The 20,699-nt window shown below is 42.9% G+C and overlaps 1 protein-coding gene across 1 annotated transcript in view; it reads left to right on the top strand.

The window, feature by feature from the left end:
* The first annotated feature begins 8,706 nt into the window (after positions 1–8,706).
* plxnb1b (plexin b1b) overlaps positions 8,707–20,699 on the top strand; it is a 110,277-nt gene continuing 98,284 nt past the window's right edge. Inside the window, exon 1 of the mRNA XM_080026242.1 lies at positions 8,707–9,082. The gene's annotated coding sequence lies outside the window, so the exon portion shown is untranslated. The remainder of the gene's footprint in view (positions 9,083–20,699) is intronic.

The raw sequence follows: 20,699 nt of genomic DNA, 5'->3' as shown, positions 1-20,699 counted from the left end.
GCAGCGGTGAGCTTCCAAAGTGTCTATTGAAAGTTGAGCAGCGATTAACTTTACGCAAATGAGGAGCGACATCGACAAAGCAGCGGCCAATTACTGGAGGAAGGAAGTAACTCAAAAGAGCAATTTAATGAATCCCAACTTGATTTTTAAAAAAATATGTAAATTAAAGGTGCTACGAGGAACTTTTAAATATTTCTGAAATAGGTACATCTATAGATTAGCCTGGAAATCCAGACCCATATCTGGAACGATAGAGGGTCTGTCCACGATCAATAGTAATTCCCAACTCAAGGGGCGGCTCCTACTCGTGCATTTCAAATGCCACTGCACGCAATTGGATAGCACTACCACCAATCAGAGCAATGAACAAGGTGACGTATTAATCCCCGTTCTTTTCAGCCGATTCTACATGTTCAATCGGCGTCGGGCAGTCTTTCAGTCGGAGCAATTTGATTGGTGGAGGGCTAGCGAATCAGTGAAGCCCGGAAGTGAGGCGGGTAGCACAACAGCAGTATCGCATCGCTAGCCATTGTTTTAATTTGTTTGTTTGTTTCGTTCAGCGAGTAGGCCTACTCGCATGCATCAACCCTTCCTGACTGCTCGACACTCTCTGCTAAAAATGGTGCTCTTTATGGTCTAGAGAGCAGATTAGCGCCGCCTGCTGTTATGGAGACATTACGTCCCGCGCAAGCGCAGAACGTACGGAAAGTCAGCAGTCGGCTCGGTGTGTTCTTGGCACTTTTTGGGCCGCGACGGGCAGACTGGAGCTGCCTGAATCGACAGACTCCATTTTCGGGCGACGGTCGGTAGTCGGACCAGTGTGTCTTGGCCTTTAGATGCAGGGGGATCTCGGGGTGTGGCTTTTCACAGGTGATTGTAGTGCTAAATTAAGTTGGTAATGAGATGGCGTGGCTTTCCCATTTTGACGTCATAAGGGGAGATAAATATGAAGGGGGTTTTTGAACACAGCTTTTCAGAAAGGTGGGGATGGGGAAAAAGAGTACTAGGCCTACATACTTTGGGAGGATGTAGTCACACCGGGGACCCATATTAATGTTGAAAAACCATGAAAAAAAGTTACCATTAAACCATTAAAAATAAGTGACCTTTAATAAGTTTTCCTTGCTTTATTATTTAATATAAGTTAATATAGTTGTAAACCCCGTTAAACCTTTAGACATACCTTTACAGAAATACCTGTAGAGGAGCAAAGAGCCTCCAATCAGAGAGGTGACAAGCAGAAAACTGATAATACTGGTGACTGTTATCAGTTTGACAGCACTGTATTGCCGCTGCGATGGAGCTGCAGGGAGATACATATAACATATATTAAATATATACGGTAACTCGATGTGGATAATTTATTTCATTCTGAGTTTGAGGAAAGAAAGAAGGAAAAATTGGAATCCCACCTTGAACGGTCAGTGTAACAGACCTGTTGTACCTCTGGCTGTAGGTCTGGTGTTCCACCTGACAGATTATGCGTACCTCTCCATCATTCACTGCTGAGGAGTGCAGTGTGATGCCACTGCGCAGGCTGTATGTATCATCTGCATTGTGCGTCGCCATTTCGGTGCAGATGCGGGCCATTCGGTTCCCACCCGCGTGGACAGCGTGGGAGCCATTTTGGATGTACCATGTCACGGCCAGTTTCTCTGGATAGAAGCCTGTGATGTCACACTGAATGGTCTTCTCCTCCCCTTCCATCATGGCGGCTTTGTCTGGAAGTAACACTGAAGGCCGCGCTGGGAGAGAGAGTGGTCAAAAACAGTACACTTCATTGACCGGCTGGGGTGTTTCGTACTGCCTGCATTCTATTCTTTTCACAATCTAACACAAACATCACAGAAACAACAGTGAAACAACATCACCGTAATAATGCTTTTTTTAAGATCAGACTGTGTAGCATGTTGCTGTACTCAGTCACAGCCCCAGTGACATCAAAGCCCTTTAAGAATGGATAACTTTGGTGGAAATATTGTAATGAATGATTTCTCAGCTAAAGAGACAGATAGTTCCACATATCTCTTAGGAGTGAGTGGCATTGATTTAAGGTGGACAGAAACAAAACACCTATTCTAGGTAAGCAACAATATACGAGGCGTAAAAACCTTTTTCTGCTGGCCCCCTCTGCCACATTTCAAGGCTGACTTCTGCTACAGCGACACTCACTAAGAACTAAGAACTATTCATACAAGCCCACTTCAAAAATTACAAACTATCCCTTTAAATCCAGAGCCATGTTTTGAATGAAAACAGAGAGAGAGAGAGAGAGAGAGAGAGAGAGAGAGAGAGAGAGAGAGCCATACCCAGTACTTGCAGTGAGGTGGTCTCTGTGTAGACGACAGGTGTGATGACCCTGCACGTGTACAACCCTTCATCTCCCACGGTCACATTATGAAGCTGTAGGGATGCATTGCTCTCCTGCAGCTGCCACTGATCCACCACTGAGCCAACTCTGTTGACGTGTGCTCTCCCATCCTCAAAAGTGTAGAGAGTCCTCTTCTCTGCATGTCTATCCAGCACGTTCCACTCTATGGTGAGGGCGCTCCACTGCACCAGCCTGTCAAACACGCAGCTCAGTGTCACGTCTGTGCCCACCAACACACTCAGCTTCTGGGCAGAGTCGGCAGCGTAGGAGCCTGGGACACACATGAACGGATTACATGGAGTGCATGTAGATAAGACAAGATGGTGAAAAGCAGCTTTTGAACATTATCAACAAAAAAAAGATTATATTGTTAATAGTCATGTATGAGTGTGTCTGTCACTTCTTCACTTTTTACATGCGATGAGACATGTGGAAGACAAGAAAATAAACGACGAAAAGGAAAAGTCAATAGTGAAACCATGAACGACAATGCATGACTACTTACCACTGTAGTGCAAAACAATAACCATGACTATAATCCCCGTTCTCATATGGTGTAGTCGCTCCATTTGGGATCCAGGTGTCAGGACATGAGAAGGTGAAAAGCAATAGCAGTAGTGTCTTTGCAAATAGTTCAAAGAGATTCCCCTGGGCTGAGATAATCACGTGTTGGGTTATGCCGTGAGTATGTACAGAAGGCTTGGCTGATAAACACTCACCTGGCTGCTCATTACCTGTTCAACATAGTGTGACGTTGTAATGCTCCTCCTCCTGTACTTTGACCAGTGGCTGTCCTGCAAAAATACATGTGCTGTAAGACTCCCATCAATAATCTGCTGTCAGTGGGATGCTATTGCTGCAATATGTATAATTTATAATATGATCAATTATCTCTATTGTCACCAACATGAATCATCCACACTTCTTGCAGTTGTTGAATACTGTGAAACTTGTTCCTCGCAAAGCAGTTTTTCACTGGCCAGTTTTTTAGTTATTTCTTTTGGTCTAGGTAGGTCTTGTCTTCTTCTTAAGACACTTCATCCAATTGTAATAAGAGGTCTCTGTTCTTGGAAGTCCATTCTAGTATGTTTTGTCCGTTTGCCCGTCTCTTCTTGACTCAACATCATTGTAAATGAGGGTCACCCCTCCATTATCTCTCGAGTATAATTGAGGGTTAAATATAATAATAAATTATTCTTGATTCTTATAATTTTTGTGATGCATTATTAATGTATTACTATAATTTACAGGCAACATGGGGGAGAGAAAATCACTTCTAATTTACTTTATTGGCCCTTTGGCCATGAAGGAGCTTTTTTAAAGCTAGAAAAACATACAAATAACTATATGTTATATAGATTTGCTTTTTTGCTGGGAGTTAGATGGATAGCACTCGCTTGTTTCTGTGGTAAGTTAGTAAGTTGCCATGCTGTGGAAAACATCCTGCATTTTTCCATTGATTGAGTCTTTTAATTCTGCCGAAAGAGATGTGGCTCTAACATAGTGATTCTCAAATAGGGGTACGTATCCCCCTAGGGGTACTGCAGGGGTAGTGCGGGGGTAGGTGAGATTTTAAAGGTTAAAAATACAATACTAGTATAAAAAATAATAATTAAGCATTAGTACTGAAATAATAATACTAGAATAAGTTAAAAGCAAATCATTCACGGTTAAAGGTGCAACTATAAGTCTAGTTTATTGTTTATCATTGCAAGTTTTTTTTTTGTTACAATGTTGTTGACTACATCAGACACACCGATTGTCGTTATATATCATCATTAATTTCCCTTTTGGAAGTCATTGAGGTGGTCAATCAACTCCACTGTGGCAAAGCTACAGGGATTGATGAGTTCCGTCCAGAAATGCTGAAAGCTTTGGGTGTAGAGGGGCGGTCTTGGATGATGCGTCTCTTCAACATTGCGTGAAAGTCTATGACAGTGCACAAGGATTGGCAAAAAGGGGGACCAGAGAGTGTGTGCACACATCTTTGCCTGATAAAGTGTACTCATAGGTGCTGAAAAATAGGGTTTGACCGATAGTCAAACCTTAGATCTGCGAAACAATGCAGATTTCGTACTGGAGGTGGAACAACGGACCAGTTTTTACGCTTGCAAGGATCCTGTTGGGGGCCTGGGATTATGCCCATCCTGTCTACATGTGTTGTGGATCTGGAGAAGGCGTATGACAGGCTCCCCAGGGAAGATACTGTTGGAGGTCCTGCAGAAGTATGGGGTGAGGGCGTCACTTCTCAGGTCCATCTAATCTCTGTACGCTCAAAGCAAGAGCTGTGTCTGGGTTCTCTACAGTAAGGTGGACTCGTTCTCAGTAGGGGTTGTCCTTCGCCAGGGCCCCACTTTGTCACCAATCCTGTTTGTGATATTCACGGACAAGATATTGAGGCGTAGTCGTGGTGGTGAGGGGTTGCACTTTGGTGGGCTGAGGAACTCATCTGTGCTTTATGCAGATGATGTGGTCCTCATTACATCATCAGTTTGTGTCCTTCAGCTCTCACTGGATCGGTTCGTAGCCGAGTAAATAAAACATAGTGGCTGGTTTACTGCGAATTGCGACCGGATGTAGTGGACATCTATATATTTTTGGCATTTAACATGCATGTACTGGGACAAAAATCCTTCTCTGGCATTTTTAATAGTGTGGAAGTATGGGTATTGGAATCCACATATATTCCTCTTAAGTTAAACTACCTGGATAGCACTAAGACACCTACAATTTTGAAACATGAGGGGAAATACAGACCTTTAAAATATGGATATCTTGAAAGTCATCTACAAAGATGTTTACTGCGTACTTAAAAAGAAAGACTGTGATGCATGATATAATATAATAGATACCTAATAAATGAAATCTTACCCTTTTTGTCTTTAGACATTTATATGTGCATGCATATGTTGTGTATCTCTGAAAGGTTCAATAAATATAATGTCAGGTGTGTTGTAAAAGGAAGTCCGATTTATGGGGTCCACACCTCACAAATGACAGGACTTAAAGGATGTGCTGCTTACGTCTTGGTGCCAGATACCACAGGACACCTTCAGAGTTCTTGTGGAGTCCATGCCTCGATGAGTCAGAGCTATTTTGGCGGCATGAGGGGGATCTACACAGTATTAGGCAGGTGTTTTTTTAATGTGGCGATCGGTGTGAACCATGTCCTTACTAAGTTTTTCCCCAAATGTCTTCCAAACATCTTCAGTAGTAGAATAAAAGTGTGAGAGGTGAATTTGGAAAGGTGTTAAATGTACTGCAAAATCTGTTTTCAAGGTGAGACACAGCAGGCAAAAACTTTTCTTTTTATTTAACGGTTGGTCCAGCACATTTGCATATTTATTCAAAGATTTCTGAAAAAAATATACAAAAGAGTTTTATGATGATATCAACACGTTACTAATGTTACCCAATTCACCTGCAGTGCCTCAACTTAAAGGCTATAAGAGCTGAGACTGAAGTGTCTCTGTGTTTGGGTATGTGTTAATGAACATACTGGTAGAAGGGGGGTTGCCCTCTGACACACTCCCATCCATCCTCTACTAGCCAGCCTCCCACTATTCATCCCCATGCCTGCTACTCCCACCTCTATAAAAACAAAAGTTGGTTCTTAGAGTGCCTGAGAACTGTGTGTGTGTGTGTGTGTGTGTGTGTGTGTGTGTGTGTGTGTGTGTGTGTGTGTGTGTGTGTGTGTGTGTGTGTGAACTTATTTAGATGAATGCCCCAGTGTTTTTCACAAGGAATAGGAATACAGTGTGTTGCTCCTGACAGACAGACATGCTCATTCACACTCCGCTTCTCCACTTTTCAGACTCCCTTCTAGTCACCCTACTGCTATGAATACAGGCCTGTGCTGAGGAACATACACCCAAATGTCGCCAACATACACTGCTTTACATATAGATTGCTAGTAGTGTCGTTAAGTGGAATAGTAACTTATAACATGTTTTAAATTGTCTTCACCCTGTTGTATTTATAGCTAATTTCTAGTGTCCTTAGGGCTTTGTCAAGCTCACCAGTAGGTCAAATGGTGTGTCCACTATTGTGTACTTCTTTTTTTTTTTAAATGAGACTTCCACTGATTGTCTTATTAACATTGCTCCACTTGTTGTATGTTCGTAAGCCAACCAGAAATAAAGACATAACATTAATATGTTTGAGAGGATGTTCCCCATATAAGGCTTTCCAAACAGCAGCTTCTGTATTCTAAAAACTATTTGCTAAAGGGCTGTTTCAGTACTAGCATGAGGGCTTACTTAATGACACGATGGAGCTTAAAAATGATTTGATCCATATGGTCTTCCCAGTCACCTCATCTAAACCCAACTAAACTCGTAAAAAAGAATAACTGGTACCTGACTGCATGGGACTATGTTTTCCCACAACAAACCCAGGTAAAAATCTCTTTTCCAGAGGTAAAATAAAGAAGCAGAAGTAATCATATACCATTATAATTTTGGCGAATTTGGTTATTAATGAATGGACCAATAGGCTTACCAAAACACATCAGCAGCTTCATCATGTAGTTTTTTTTCTTTTCATTTGTCTGTATGCATTCGGTATATACTGCATATATATACATGCAAATATGTTGATACTTTAAACTTAAATGGTTTTAAAGATTGGCATGGTGGGTGGGGCTGTGTGATCTTTGAAGTGAGTGTAGCTTATCTTAGCTTAAGTCCACATCACAGGGGAATCAAGAGAGGGGAGATAAAAGTCTGTGTTTCACACCAAGGGACAAAGATACAGAGAGATAGATAGAGATAGAGCGCGAGAGAGAGAGAGAGACAGAGAGAGACAGAGATAAAGATAGAGAGAGAGACCCTCCTTTAAAGTTACAAGTGTGAGGTTTTGAGATGTTTGTGTGGTCTCTTGATATGCATGTGATTGCGTCAGAGCACTACACGTCTTCTGGACTGGACGCTGAACAAGGTCATCCAGCATAGAAAATATTTACAGCTTCTACAATTCCAGTTGAATCACCTTAATGAACACAAGTTGTCTTTAAAGTGGGAACGTCCATGTCTAGGGGTCATTGAGTTAGATACATTAATATCAAACTAACTTAAAACAATATATTCACATATCATATATTTCATTGCTGTCTGTATTGCTGCTGCTGTATTGCTGTTGGGGGTATTGTAGAAAACGGTAAGCCTGTTAATTTAAAGTGCAAACTTTTCAGTGACAGCTGTGTGGGATGCATGTCTTCAGTTGGCCACAAGAGGTCTGCCATGCACTAGTATTTTCTCTAGCAAGCTAATGCTGCCTTCACATACTGGGGGAAAATATTAAACTTACGGTAAACATCACAATACACATTAACAACAACACAGTTGAGTGGAAGCCTGAATGGGACATGGTTTCTGTACACTCTCATGTTTATAAAACTGAACAGACAGTGCTCCTTTATACATGCCTACAGTCTAAGCAACCTGGCAGCTAAAACATTGGTGAGTCCAGCTTTCTCTGGACAGTGTTTACGTGCTGCATTTCAGGATACAGTTTAGATTTTGCTTGGCAAATATGGTATTCTCTTTTTTTTCAGGCAGAGTTGAATCATTCAAGTCCATTGGGGTCCATTTGGCTGATTCTGTTTAGCAAGTTAAAAAAGAAAGTTTCTATTCAAACATGTGCACTATTTTGCAATAGGCCTTGAGATGTAGGTAACTTGTTCTATAGTCTGTTTTGGCACATCTGGACTGAGAACTCATAGCATACAGAGCAGTGATGTTGAGAAACGCTGGAGTTTTTAAACAGCAGACAATGCATCATCCTCTCTATGACTATTACATTAATATTTAAAGATTGTTTTCATTGTCCTCTAAAAATTGACTGAGTATTACGCCTACTGAACAGCATTTAACAAAAAACTGGAAATCATAAATTAGACTTGTATTTCTAAAGACTTCTGCAAGTCTACTTTACTTTTCTAGCTCGGAAAAATAAAGTGTTGTGTTATTTTTAGGTCCCCTTATTTAACGTCTTTAAGAAATGTTGAAAAATAAGTGCCTTACTTGTTGATTTACTTTTTTGTTAATTTCTTATTTTATATTCTTATTGTTTTTTGGTTGTAGTCATTCTGTTTGATTTCTCATACTGCCTTAGAGACATTTATAAAGGGTTAAGTGATATAAAATTGATTTTAAAAAGGAAAGGAAACAAAAGCTCGGTTTAGCTCGGTTAGCCTATAGAAAATACGAGGAGCACTTAAACGCAGCATGATATCCCCCTTTGCCAAACCCCTTTTCACCCCCATGGAGAGAGTGCTGGGCTCTGAAAGCACCGAACCATTCCCACCACTACTTACCGGGCGACGTGTGGGGGGAAGAGACCTGCTGAGTGAAGCCACGCACAGACAAGAGACACAGCCGGGCATGGACTTTTACTGAAAGGACTAACTGCACTGATTTGTTTTCGGTACGGCGTTAGTGTTGAGACCAGTGAAAGTTGGATACCTGGGGGAGACATTTGCAAGTCTGGACTGAATGACAATGGAATTTGTGAACTCGTAAACCTCGACAAAACCACGTTATCCGTCTCGGCTTATTTGTCTGCGTACACCAGCACCGGTTGCGGAGCATATTGGATACGTAACTCTCAATGAAACCAGTGGAAACTTGGTCTGTTCGCTGTAGCGAGGAGTAAAGCAGCGCCTCGAGCAAGTGACCCGAGAGTTGTACACTACACTATACACAGGACAAGGTGAGTAGCAGTCTGCAGCCTGTCTGTTTCCTCTCATTTTAACAGTTAAAATTATAACTGCGTATGTTTTTCCTGTTGTGTGAAAAGTAGGCTAATATCAATAAAGTGGTGATGTTCGGTTCCAGGGTCAACTTATCACATGCGCGTGGGGTTAAAAACACTTGCCCGCTCTGTTCTAATTCAGGCTCTTGCTTATTACTATATATTAGCTATGTTAGCCATAACGCCAAGTTTATCCCATTACATTACAGCGCACTAACTGGGGGACAGTCACAGAGTGCCTCACTGGAGGTAGCTAACTTCTCCAATATAGTTTTGAGAGCAGCCGACCTGAACGTCCCCCTGTCCGGGTCATCACTCTGATATACCATGGCAGACAGACTCCAAGCTATTTCTGCTCTGCAATTTCTGTCTGATTGACTAGCTCAAAGTTTTCTATGAACCACTTTACTATGAAGGTGGACAATGATTCTGAGTAGATGCTTTCATGTCTGTTAAAGGTGGAGTCAAAATCAGTGAATACCTGTAGCCTATAGGCTATGCATTGTGTGTGTGCACGAACAAAGATGTTATTTTTACACAACCCAGGTTCTGTAAACTGGTATTTAAACAAACGGTAGTTATGTAAACAACAGGGCCTAGACGGCAACATGCCAGTTTACAGAGCCTAGGCTGTGTATTAACTCTGGATTTTCTTTCTGCGTACACACAGCTAGTTTAGGGGCAGGTAGCAGATCGTGGTGACATATTCACCGATTTTGATAAAAAGTAATTTCGACAACAAGAAACCACTCTCCAAAACCAGAGTCCACCTTTTAAATGTGTGTGCCGAATGATTTCTTTAAGTATTTGCTCACCTTTTTAAATTGATATGCTGTTGATGAAATATACATCGCAATCAGAATGGGAAAGCATTATTGGCCAGGCAAGTAGGCTACAAGGAATATACTGACTGTTTTTGTTTGCGCTCAGTGCAGGCTACTTGCACAGATATAAACAAACATTTCTCTTTTTTATACGGAGAATAGGTGAAACGAAAGTAGGCCTATAGGCTTTAGAAAGTATTCAGACCCCATATTGATTTTTAAGAAACAGGCTGGTACTCTTTAGAGATACAAGGTCAGATTCAATTCTTCACATTATTTTTTTAACAGTCTCTTGTGTAATATAGTGTTTGTGTTTTATAGCCTTCACATACACTTGGTAACATGTCATGGCTGACAGTTCATCAGAGGGGGGCTCTAGTGAGAATGTGACCTTTTTGAGTTTCTTGCGTCCCGGTGGTGAATGTCTCCTCACAGTTTTAAGTGTCTTCTTAAAGCGTGTCCATCTGTTCCTGTAGCCTTTTAACATAATTGATGGCTTAGCCTATAAGCCAGGAAATGAGATGGACTATCCCTTCCCAATGATGATGATGATGGTGATGATGATGATTGCTAATTTATGACAGATTGTCAGTAGAAAATTGGCGAAAACTATGGATGTGCCCAGACATTTTTTGTGCCTAGATCCTTGCTAGTTCTTGCACATGCTCAAATGATGTGTGTACACTTTTAAATGGAAACTCATGTTCATTTATGTATATAAAACACAACACTTAACCATTTATTTGAAGACCAATCCTCTTTTATACGGTTAATCCCTGCATTAAAAATATTTCGAAGACCAACACACTCTGGGGATTAAGTTGTATTTGACAGCAGTATAGAGAGTGTTGCTGCACTTTAAATAGGAAGGATGTTTAAGTTTAGTGTCTCTAAGTGGAGGACATGTTGTCATCATGGCCCCGACTGTTTATTAGTAGAACATTTGTGTACTTGTAGCTGTCAGACACCAGGACCCAGTGTCGTCTGGACTTGTGCGAAATGACCTTTGACCCCTGTTTATCAATGCTGTCATTATGGGGTTCACATTTCACCTTTTTATAGGCTTGACCTGTGGTGACCTGAGAGGGAAAAAAAGAGTTGTAAAAGGCTGCTACATAAATGACTATTAGAATTTGACTCTTTTCCCAACTTCCATCAAGCACATATCCTAAGAGTAAACCGAGAGTAGATTTGGGATTGGTCTGTCCTTGCTCAGTATCCATTTGTTACACGTATTTCTGTTGACATTGTGATAATAAACAGGTGGGAAGACTTGAGGTTTTGATGAACTGTGTCTGGCTCTATAGATCAGCAGCTTGGCCGTTGATTTAGTATCTGAACACAACACAGCCCGGTCAGGACAGAGCTGTCACTGCAAGGTGCCAAGTCACATGTGATGTAGAGAATAGGAAAGGCTTGGGCTATGCTCACACACACCTAGCATGGAAGACGTTGGGTTGTCTAACAGTGGTCACGAAGAGAGGGGTTTAAAGGTAACCTATTTGTCTTTTTTTATGGTTCTTGAACAATAATATGGGTCTCCAGTGTGTCTAGAACCTCCCAAAATATGAGAAAAAAAATAACCCTCTGTCTTTTTCATCACCTCCACCTTTTGAAAAACTGTGTTCAAAAACCCCAGTCAGGTTACCCCCCCCCCCCCCCCCCCTTATGATGTCATCATAAGTTCTAACCACTACACCACGAGCGCTCCCCCATATTTCTTTAACCTGAAAATTAGCTTATTATCTGTCCTGAAGTATTTGCATATTTTCAGAGTCAGACAGATTTGGTTGAAAACAGAAGGTATAAAGGAGAACTTCAAAGCCCTCGTCTCCTTCTCGCCTCCATACTTCTGGCCAATTAAGGACTGACACGGGGGTTAATGTTGAATTGTTGGTTCAGGAAATAGTTGGAGCCAGCTCCCCCAGTTCTGAAGGTGGAGAGGTGTGGGGGGACAAGCAGAGCTGATGAAGTATAGCAGCAGCTTTAACATTTTTCTGCTCAGATGAATGTACGCAGGAGAAAAACCATGTTACGAAGAAGTCAGAATGCTTCTTATAACATTCTTCTTGGATCATCAGCATAGCAGCTCTCTTTCTCACATTGGAATCTGGTAGACTGTTATCTACAATTTGAAATCAATCGTTGAAACAAACTGACAAGCATTTCCACTTTGATTGGTCAGGTGTGTAGGGGTGTGAAAGTATGGAATGTCTCTCAAAGTCTTCTCTCTCAATTTCTTTTACATTCTTCAAATAGTTGAATTCTATGGAGGAGGGAACTAGTTTTTCTCTTGCCTGTTGGAGAGTGTGATCACCCCACAAAGGGCGAAGTTAATATGGACGGGGCAGCCCAGACTCATCTGATCATTGGGCTTGCCCAGCAGGGGTTCGGGGCTACTTCCCCTCCCATGGTCAGATTAAATACTCAATTTAATTATGTCAGTGAGCAGTAAGTCAATAACCCTATCGGAGTGCTGTGGCTGTTTAATGGGGCTTTGTGAGCCAACAGATGCCCCCAAGATTATAGGGACAATATGCTGCTGGTGCAAACCCTGAGCCCAGGGATAAAAGACGGCATGAAATCTGATAGGAGATGCCCCTCCTACTAGATACCACTACGCTGTATACCCCTCAAGATAGCCCACATTAAATATAGCCGCATCAGATGGCAGTATATCTCAAAGTGGAATTATTTAAAGTAGTTTTAAAGTTGGAAGTTAGCAACTCTGGAGAACGCTTGTTGCCAAAATCAGTGAACATCTCCTCACGATCCACTACTGTGTCCGTGCCGTGTGTGCTGAAAAGAAAATTCTGTGTTAATTCACAGCCTAGGCCCTGGAAACGGGTGTGTTGCTAGCTACAGTTTGTTTACATAATACATACAGTACCACTTTACAGAGCCTAGGCTGTGCATTAACACTGGATTTTTCTTTCAGCATACGTACAGACAGTACGGACAGGTAGCGGATCGTGAGTATAAATTTACTGACTTTGACAACAAGCATTCCCCAGAATAGCTGACTTCCCCTTTTAATGCATTATCAAACTCTGTGGCGTACCATACATTTGTTCCATGGCATTGTTTGTGCAGTGATTCTGCACATTTTGTACATTCAAATATTTAGATGAAAGTAAAATGGCAACTCACGGGGGCAGATGTCTATGTTTTGCATATTAATGTAGAATTTCAGGCTGATTTTAAAATATCCCCTAAAGTCACAGCAGCACTATGAATATGTGATGATTTCCTGTGCTAACTGTGCCTCCAGACTTCAACTTGACTATGGCTTTGCTCTCCAGTTACTGGTGTTCCCATTTAGACTCTCTCAGATCTTTCTGCATATTACTTACAGTGCACATTACATTACAACACTGAGCCCCAAGCTGGATAGGATGAAGCTACTGTCTTTTTCTGTCCATTATTTAAATGAGCATAGCCCCCATTTTTTTTGGGAGTGGGGGCCGAGGATTTTCTTTGATAACAAGAATAGTGCTAACACACCCCAGGATCCTCAGAGGGTTTAATTAGACGGGGTTAGCCTGCTTATTATTCACATATGTAAATGGAGACCCATATGCATGCACTGCTGTGTGTAAAATAGACTGGTGTGTTGGAATCTCTTTGAAGCAGCAAGAAGTGCTCTGTAAGAGTGTGAATTATTAACTCATCAAGATAGGCTGCATGCCTACACCACAGGCCGCGTGTGTGTGTGTGTGTGTGTGTGTGTGTGTGTGTGTGTGTGTGTGTGTGTGTGTGTGTGTGTGTGTGTGTGTGTGTGTGTGTGTGTGTGTGTGTGTGTGTGTGTGTGTGTGTGTGTGTGTGTGTGTGTGTGTGTGTGTGTGTGTGTGTGTGTGTGTGTGTGTGTGTGTGTGTGTGTGTGTGTGTGTGTGTGTGTGTGTGTGTGTGTGTGTGTGTGTGTGTGTGTGTGTGTGTGTGTGTGTGTGTGTGTGTGTGTGTGTGTGTGTGTGTGTGTGTGTGCCATGAATGAAGCTGGTGTGTTTGCCTGAGGTCAGTGTTGAAGCAGGAGGCCATGTGATGTTTACTCAAGCCCTCCTGAGCTTGAACTGGACTGACCGACAGCTACAGAATAACTCTTTGACTCAGTCTTATCATTGACATACATGATGCTCAGAAGGGGGTTAACCTCCGTATATGAGTCAGTATGAAGAACTCAAAAATTCAAGTTGGTAAAAGTATAGCAGACATTATGAAGGCAGGGTCCTTGTGTTGCAGTTTGTATTAAGACAACATGAATGCCCTCTATAACTGAGAGAACTTCTGCTGCTTCTTATAGGCTAACAGAGCTAGTCAGTCTGCTGGGTATCTTATGGCGCTTTTCCACTGCGTGGTTTAGCTCAACTCAACTCACATTTTTGGTGTTTCCAACGCAAAAAAATTGTGCCTGGCACCTGGTAGCGGCTGTTTTTTTGGTATCGCCTCACTCTAGGTTCCAAGCGAGCTGAGCCGATGCTAAAAGGTGACGTCAGCACTGCCAGCCACTGATTGGCCAGAGACTACCGTTCATTTGATTTGCATCACAGATCCGAAAAAATTTAATGAAATGTCCATATATTCCCAAAGCTCACCCAGTTGTGTTGGTTGTTGGGGATGTTACTTTAAACATGACCTACTGTACACGACACAAGAGGTGACATGTAGGGCAGATAGCAGTTAGCCTATAGTAGCCAGCTGGGACAGAAATGATAGCAAGCGATTACATTACAAGCCTCAGACTGCACTGATTACCTCAATACAATAGTTATGCGGAGGCTCATCAATGTGACGTAACTTCTATAGCAGTTGATTGTGGGTCAGAACAGCCTTGTTATGCTTTTTTCTCACTAAAGTTTCTACCTGATGTAGTAGAACATCTGGGTATTATCGGCATATTGCATTTTACATCATGTCTTGGGACATCCAAAATATTTTTCTACCATAATAAATAGCAAGGAAGTACGGTAATTGGAATGCACCCAATGTACAGTCTCACATTTTAGTGTATCAGTTTGTTTTGTGCTACTTATTTTTCCATAATCCTGTTCATTCTTGTTTTGTATCCCCATTCGTCTCAGACACTGAGAAATATGTTATCCCCTAGCCCTGACTACAGGACTGTGTAACTATGCATTTTGGAAAAAATTTGCCAAAATGTATTAAAAAAAACTTGGCCCTGAACAATGCGCGCATGCATACATTTTCTGTTTCTGTCTGCACCTGCACATTCCCGTACGTACTCCACAAAGGAAATGGTGAAATGCTAGAATGCTCTTTGCATATAATTTAGTTTGCATGTTTTTGCATGTGTTGTTGAATTGTGCTGTGCAAGGCCTTAGCAGCTTTGGAAGGGGTGTTCTGCAACTAGTCCTGGACCCCCTTCTCCCTTCTCTACAGGGGGGAGAAGAGGGAAAGTAGCCCTGCCTCCTTTTGTTTCTTTTGTTGAGAGGAGAGTGAAAGGACCAGCCAACCACAGACTGGGGGTTAGGGACGTGAAGGCAAGGCATACCTCCAGGAGAGTGGGATGGGGGGAGGAGAGAGAGAGACTAGCCCCTTTTACACAGCCAGTGAAAGCCGGGAATATGCCGGCCTTTCGGCCCTCCCCCCAGCTGTGTAAATGCGACAGTTGCGGAACGAGGGAAGAAAGGTGCGAGTGATCGTTCCGGGAATTTTACTACCTCGGGGGGTAGTAAGATTCCCGACACGATCAGTTCCGCCTCTCTGTTTAAATGCTCCAGCTTGTTGTTGCGGAACAGGGGGGCGTTTGACGTTCCATAGTCTACGTTCTAAACATGCGACCATGTTAGCAGTTGAAGGACGTGTGTTTAACATTAACCACGGCGGCCTGATGTCCCGTAAAAATCACCAAATAAAAGGAACGGTGTATAATCTAGCTGATCATAAGGTCCGTTGCTCAATCCAAACCCCCGCGCTTCATTTTGCAGAGTGTATGAGTCTATTTCTGCCCAGGAGAAGTTGTACAATGGAAAGCTAGGCTAGGCTAAGTAAGGGATAAAGTATAGCGAACGGGTCACTTGCTAGAAATAAAGACCGACAAGCTGAAGCAGGAGCCCGACGCGCAGCTTGAAGGTCGACCTAGTAACGGGGGAATAGTCTGCTCGCCCCGCTAGACTGTCTGCTTCAGCTGACTGAAGGCTCCGGCTCAGCTGTTAGCCACAGAGCTACTGTTTTGCTAACACATTCCGCCGCCGCTATTATTATCCTAAGTCTGAGCGTATATCCACACTTTATTTCTGTCTACAGTAACGTGACTTCACACACTGTGTGTATGTGTATGTCTGATTGGCAGATCGCTGCCCTCACAAAGAGACTCGCTCACAACCAACCTGTCACACACACACACACACACAGAGGTGAAGCGGTCGGATTGATTTAGTCAGTTTGGTTAACTGTCCCAGTGATGTTGGACTCAGCGCGTAGCGAGATCAACTGGCACATCGTGGGGACAGTAAAATACGGCCCTCTTACTGCAAGCTCCAGCACTTCTGCTCTCAATTCACCGGCCATTGTTGTTGTTGTAAAGCAGCTGACCGGCGCGGCGCTAAATGTTTACGTCACACCTGACGCTGTTTACAAGCACCTCTTTCATTCCGGACGCTGTGTAAAAGGGGCTACTGATGCGCCAGCAGGCCGGCGTTGCTTGGTTCTGTGTAAATAACACAGAAGCAAGCAAAGCCGGCATATTGGAGTGATGTTGTTCCGTCAATATGCCGCAATCTCTGTGTAAAAGGGGCTAGTGAGAGAGTCTCCTCCCCTGTCTGTCAGTTGAAAACAGCTGGTGTTTTCTACACACCTTAGGTAGGACAGGTGAGTGTGTGTGTGAGTGTGTGTGTGTCTGAGGAGGGAGTGTCCACCATCTGGAAGATAACATTGAGCATCCAGGTTTATGGAACCCCATAACTCCTTTTGAAAACAAACTTTGTAAGTCACCCCGGAAGTCCATCTAGGGTTTTAGTGGGAACATGTTCATTTTAAAACTTGGGAGATTTATGGGCAGATTTAGGGAGTGGTAATCGGTGTGAAATGGCCTTTTCTCTAGCTGAATTCTTCTTTGCATGGCGTGGCTGTGGTCTGACAGGTGGCATTTCATCTGGCCCTGTCATTTTAAAATGAATGAACTCAGAAGGCTGCTTGAAATTGAATATCATTGACATGACGTCAGGCAGTTTGCAGTAGCTTTTGACTTGTGGCGTCAATATGAGAGGCATCTGCTGTGGTGGTGACACTATCTGGCTCTTTTTCCCTCCCTCCCTCCCTCCCTCCCTCCCTCGTGTGTGTGTGTGTGTGTGTGTGTGTGTGTGTGTGTGTGTGTGTGTGTGTGTGTGTGTGTGTGTGTGTGTGTGTGTGTGTGTGTGTGTGTGTGTGTGTGTGTGTGTGTGTGTGTGTGTGTGTGTGTGTGTGTGTGTGTGTGTGTGTGTGTGTGTGTGTGTGTGTGTGTGTGTGTGTGTGTGTGTGTGTGTGTGTGTGTGTGTGTGTGTGTGTGTGTGTGTGTGTGTGTGTGTGTGTGTGTGTGTGTGTGTGTGTGTGTGTGTGTGTGTGTGTGTGTGTGTGTGTGTGTGTGTGTGTGTGTGGCATGCAGGCAAGCGTGAAAAGCAGCCATTTTGGAATACCGACAGCCGACTGTTGCCAAGTGGCAACCATGAAAGCTCTTGGAGAACCGCTCAGTTTCCTCAGAAACACCCTTTTTCTCAGGACAGCTCCCCCTAATTCAACTCACCCCCCTTTAATTCCATTTAAAGGCTGCATGGGGAGGGACCCTCTGTCCTGGGAAAAGGGGCGTTGCTATGGAAAAGCCAAAGACAAATGTTGGACAGGCGTGTTAAACGTGCAGGACCTTGGCCTGCTGCATAACATAACAATGTTCCCTGGGAGGAAAACCCTCTTACCTAGCTTTAGGTATGCACACTGAATAGAACAGCACCCTGGCTATAAAGAAGCCATGCCCTTTGAAATGATACTGTGGCCTTTTAAAATGCTCTCATAAGAAATGCTCATAAAGTTACCCCAGCCTATTGAAGTCAAAGCCGAAATTGGTAGGAGAAAAAAAGAAATCTGAATTACCTCAATTTATGATTACCTCAGCTAAAAAGCCGTAAGCCCTGCATGCAGCCAATTGGTCTATTTAGCTTAGCTGTAATTTAAATGACGTATACATAAAATAAATGTTTAAAAGAAACTGTCAAAGTGCCATAAACAGTAAATGTTTGGTATTTTCATCTGGATAAATGACTGAAATCACGTGAGAATTTGTCATCAAACCTTTTTGTGTCAGCGCTGTTATTATCATATGGCTACAACAAGAGCTACACGGCTACCTTATGTCATCCCATCAAAGTCTCATTGACCCTGTTTCCACCTGGCATTAACATCTGACTTTTTGAATCTGGTTACAAGTGGACAGCTCTCAGTCCGTGTGTTCCCACTTGTATTTTCAAATGTGACTTCTCTGTCTACTTGTGATCGGATTCCATTTACCTGCGCTGTATTTAAATCAACACGTTCATCATTTCCGTTTGCATTGGTGTTTTTAACCGGTGGGGTTCAAACAAGTAAACATACAGGGCTGTACAGTGCCACAGTTTTAATCGCATTTGCTATTAAAATGCATTACATGCGAAGATAATTACCAGTCTAGGTTGACGAGATATGCTACTGTCTCATTTAGACAAGGAGGCGCGATGCACAACACTGCTTAGCGGGCTCTCGCCAAATGCGGGAAATATCATAGATAGTATATAAAAGTAAAAACTCTTAGGCGAGTAAGTTATTACGCCTCTTTGGCTGGTGAAAGATGTGTGTTTGCGGGGCGCCTTTTCTAACGTCTGCTACACTCTTGTCACCACCACCACCAGTAGGCTACACGGGCGGCTTTCTGTATGAAATTAAGATACTGTATGCGAACAGAATATTTCCTGTGCGCCTTCACATTAAAAGCCTGTTACTACCCAAACGCGAGTTGACTTTTATTCTTAAGCAGGAAGTCGTTGCCTTGCAGCTCTCCAGTCAATAGCAGCGATTTCCGTGTTTTCAGATTTACGCAGTGAAATGAAAACAGAGGAGTAACTTGTCATTTGCAACTCGTTCATGAGGCTTCTATAAAAGCTGCATGAACGCCAGTGATGCATTTTCAACGTATTTCCGCCCAGGCAGGGGGCGGCAGTTGAGTAGGAGGTCCCTAAAGTGGACAGGAGTCACATTGGTGTTTCCACTACCAAATGAATGCGAACACAAGCGACACAAGCGACGTAAACCACCTCCGAATGTGGTTTTTGTGATCCGATCTCAATGCGCCTTGAGTGTGTTCTCACCTGTAGTTAGAGCTGTATTCATGTGATCGGATCACAAAAAACACATGTTAATGCCAGGTGGAAACGGGGTCATTGAGAGAGCATAGACATGATGCTCCAGCAGAGCACTGTTTGTTCACCCTGCTGCCTATGGCTATGGTGTTCTTTCTAAACCTTGACACTTCCTGTTGGTTGACACGTCCCTGTGGGGGTCAGGGGTCAGCGGGCTGTGTAATCCTGCTATTGACATGATAGTCCCCTCAGCACCACTGTGTTCTTTTCCCCCCTGAAGCTTTTAGCAGCACCGAGGTGCTCACTCACACTCCTGTGGAAATGTTTGCATGAATATGTGAGTACATCTGTGTGTTTATGCATTTGCGTGTGTGAACGTGAATGCCCTGTGTGTGTGTGTGTGTGCCCCCAGTGTTTCCTGGCAACCTTTTGCTGCTTGCTGGTAAGCTGGTGAGCTGCAGCACACACAGTATACAGGATTGCTCTGTTGCCCTCCCTGGGTTAGGATTTACATGGCTTTGATTTAGACATTCCTTAAGCCGATTTCTAAAAAAAAATTGGGTTCCATTCCTTATTTCACTGTACTTCAATCCTGGTGAAATAAAAGCAGAATCACACTGTGTGCAAGGCTGATTCACAGTCCAGCATAGGACAGTCCTGCTGTCTCTGTGAAAGTTGTTCAATAATATCTTACTTTACAACATTCAAGACTTGTCTACGCCGAGAGCATTCATTAAGAGCACTCTCCTGGTGTGGAGAGCTTAAGTTTTTTTTTTTAACTTGCTTACTAGGAATAATCTTTTCCACCCGCTCCACCTCAGCAGCTTTAATCTGGCTGCAAATGAACCAGGCCTCTGTTTCCAGGGTTATGGAGTGCTCTGAGGGGGTTTTGTGTGCGTGTGTGTGTTGTGTACACCCCACCTCCCAAGTTCATATAACTCAAACAGCACTTTGACTGAGCTGCCAGTTATACTTGTTCCATGAGTGAAGATATACACAAGAAAAAGCGGGAGTTGCATGTCCAGTTTGTCCACACAAACAGCTGTCAGAAACTCTCCTCTATAGCTGCTTGACTTTGTAAAAACATTTGAAGAAGACAATAAATCAAAGCTTCACAGTGTTGACTACACCACTGATAATAGTGTAGTTGACTCAGTTCTTATCTTGTTTACTAAGCTCCTCTACTGTATGCTTCCCCACCCCCTCTGTCTGTGTTTGTGGGTCCTAGCTGAGCTGTGGTCATAAATGTTAGTTTTTTTGTTTACATTTTTCTCTCTTCTTCCCGTTTCATAAATGAATTTATCCATTTTCTTCTGATGTGTACAGAAGCTTCATCTGATGTTATCTGAGCATTGAGATTGACATGTTATCAAGATGAAATATGTTGCCCAATGTGCTGTATTTGAATGCATAGAGCTAAATCTGTTTCAGTTT

This window comes from Ammodytes marinus (genome assembly GCF_949987685.1).
Source record: "Ammodytes marinus genome assembly, chromosome: 4".
Lineage (NCBI taxonomy): Eukaryota > Metazoa > Chordata > Actinopteri > Uranoscopiformes > Ammodytidae > Ammodytes > Ammodytes marinus.
Note: the sequence above shows the minus strand (reverse complement) of the source record. Positions and strands in the feature narration are given on the sequence as shown.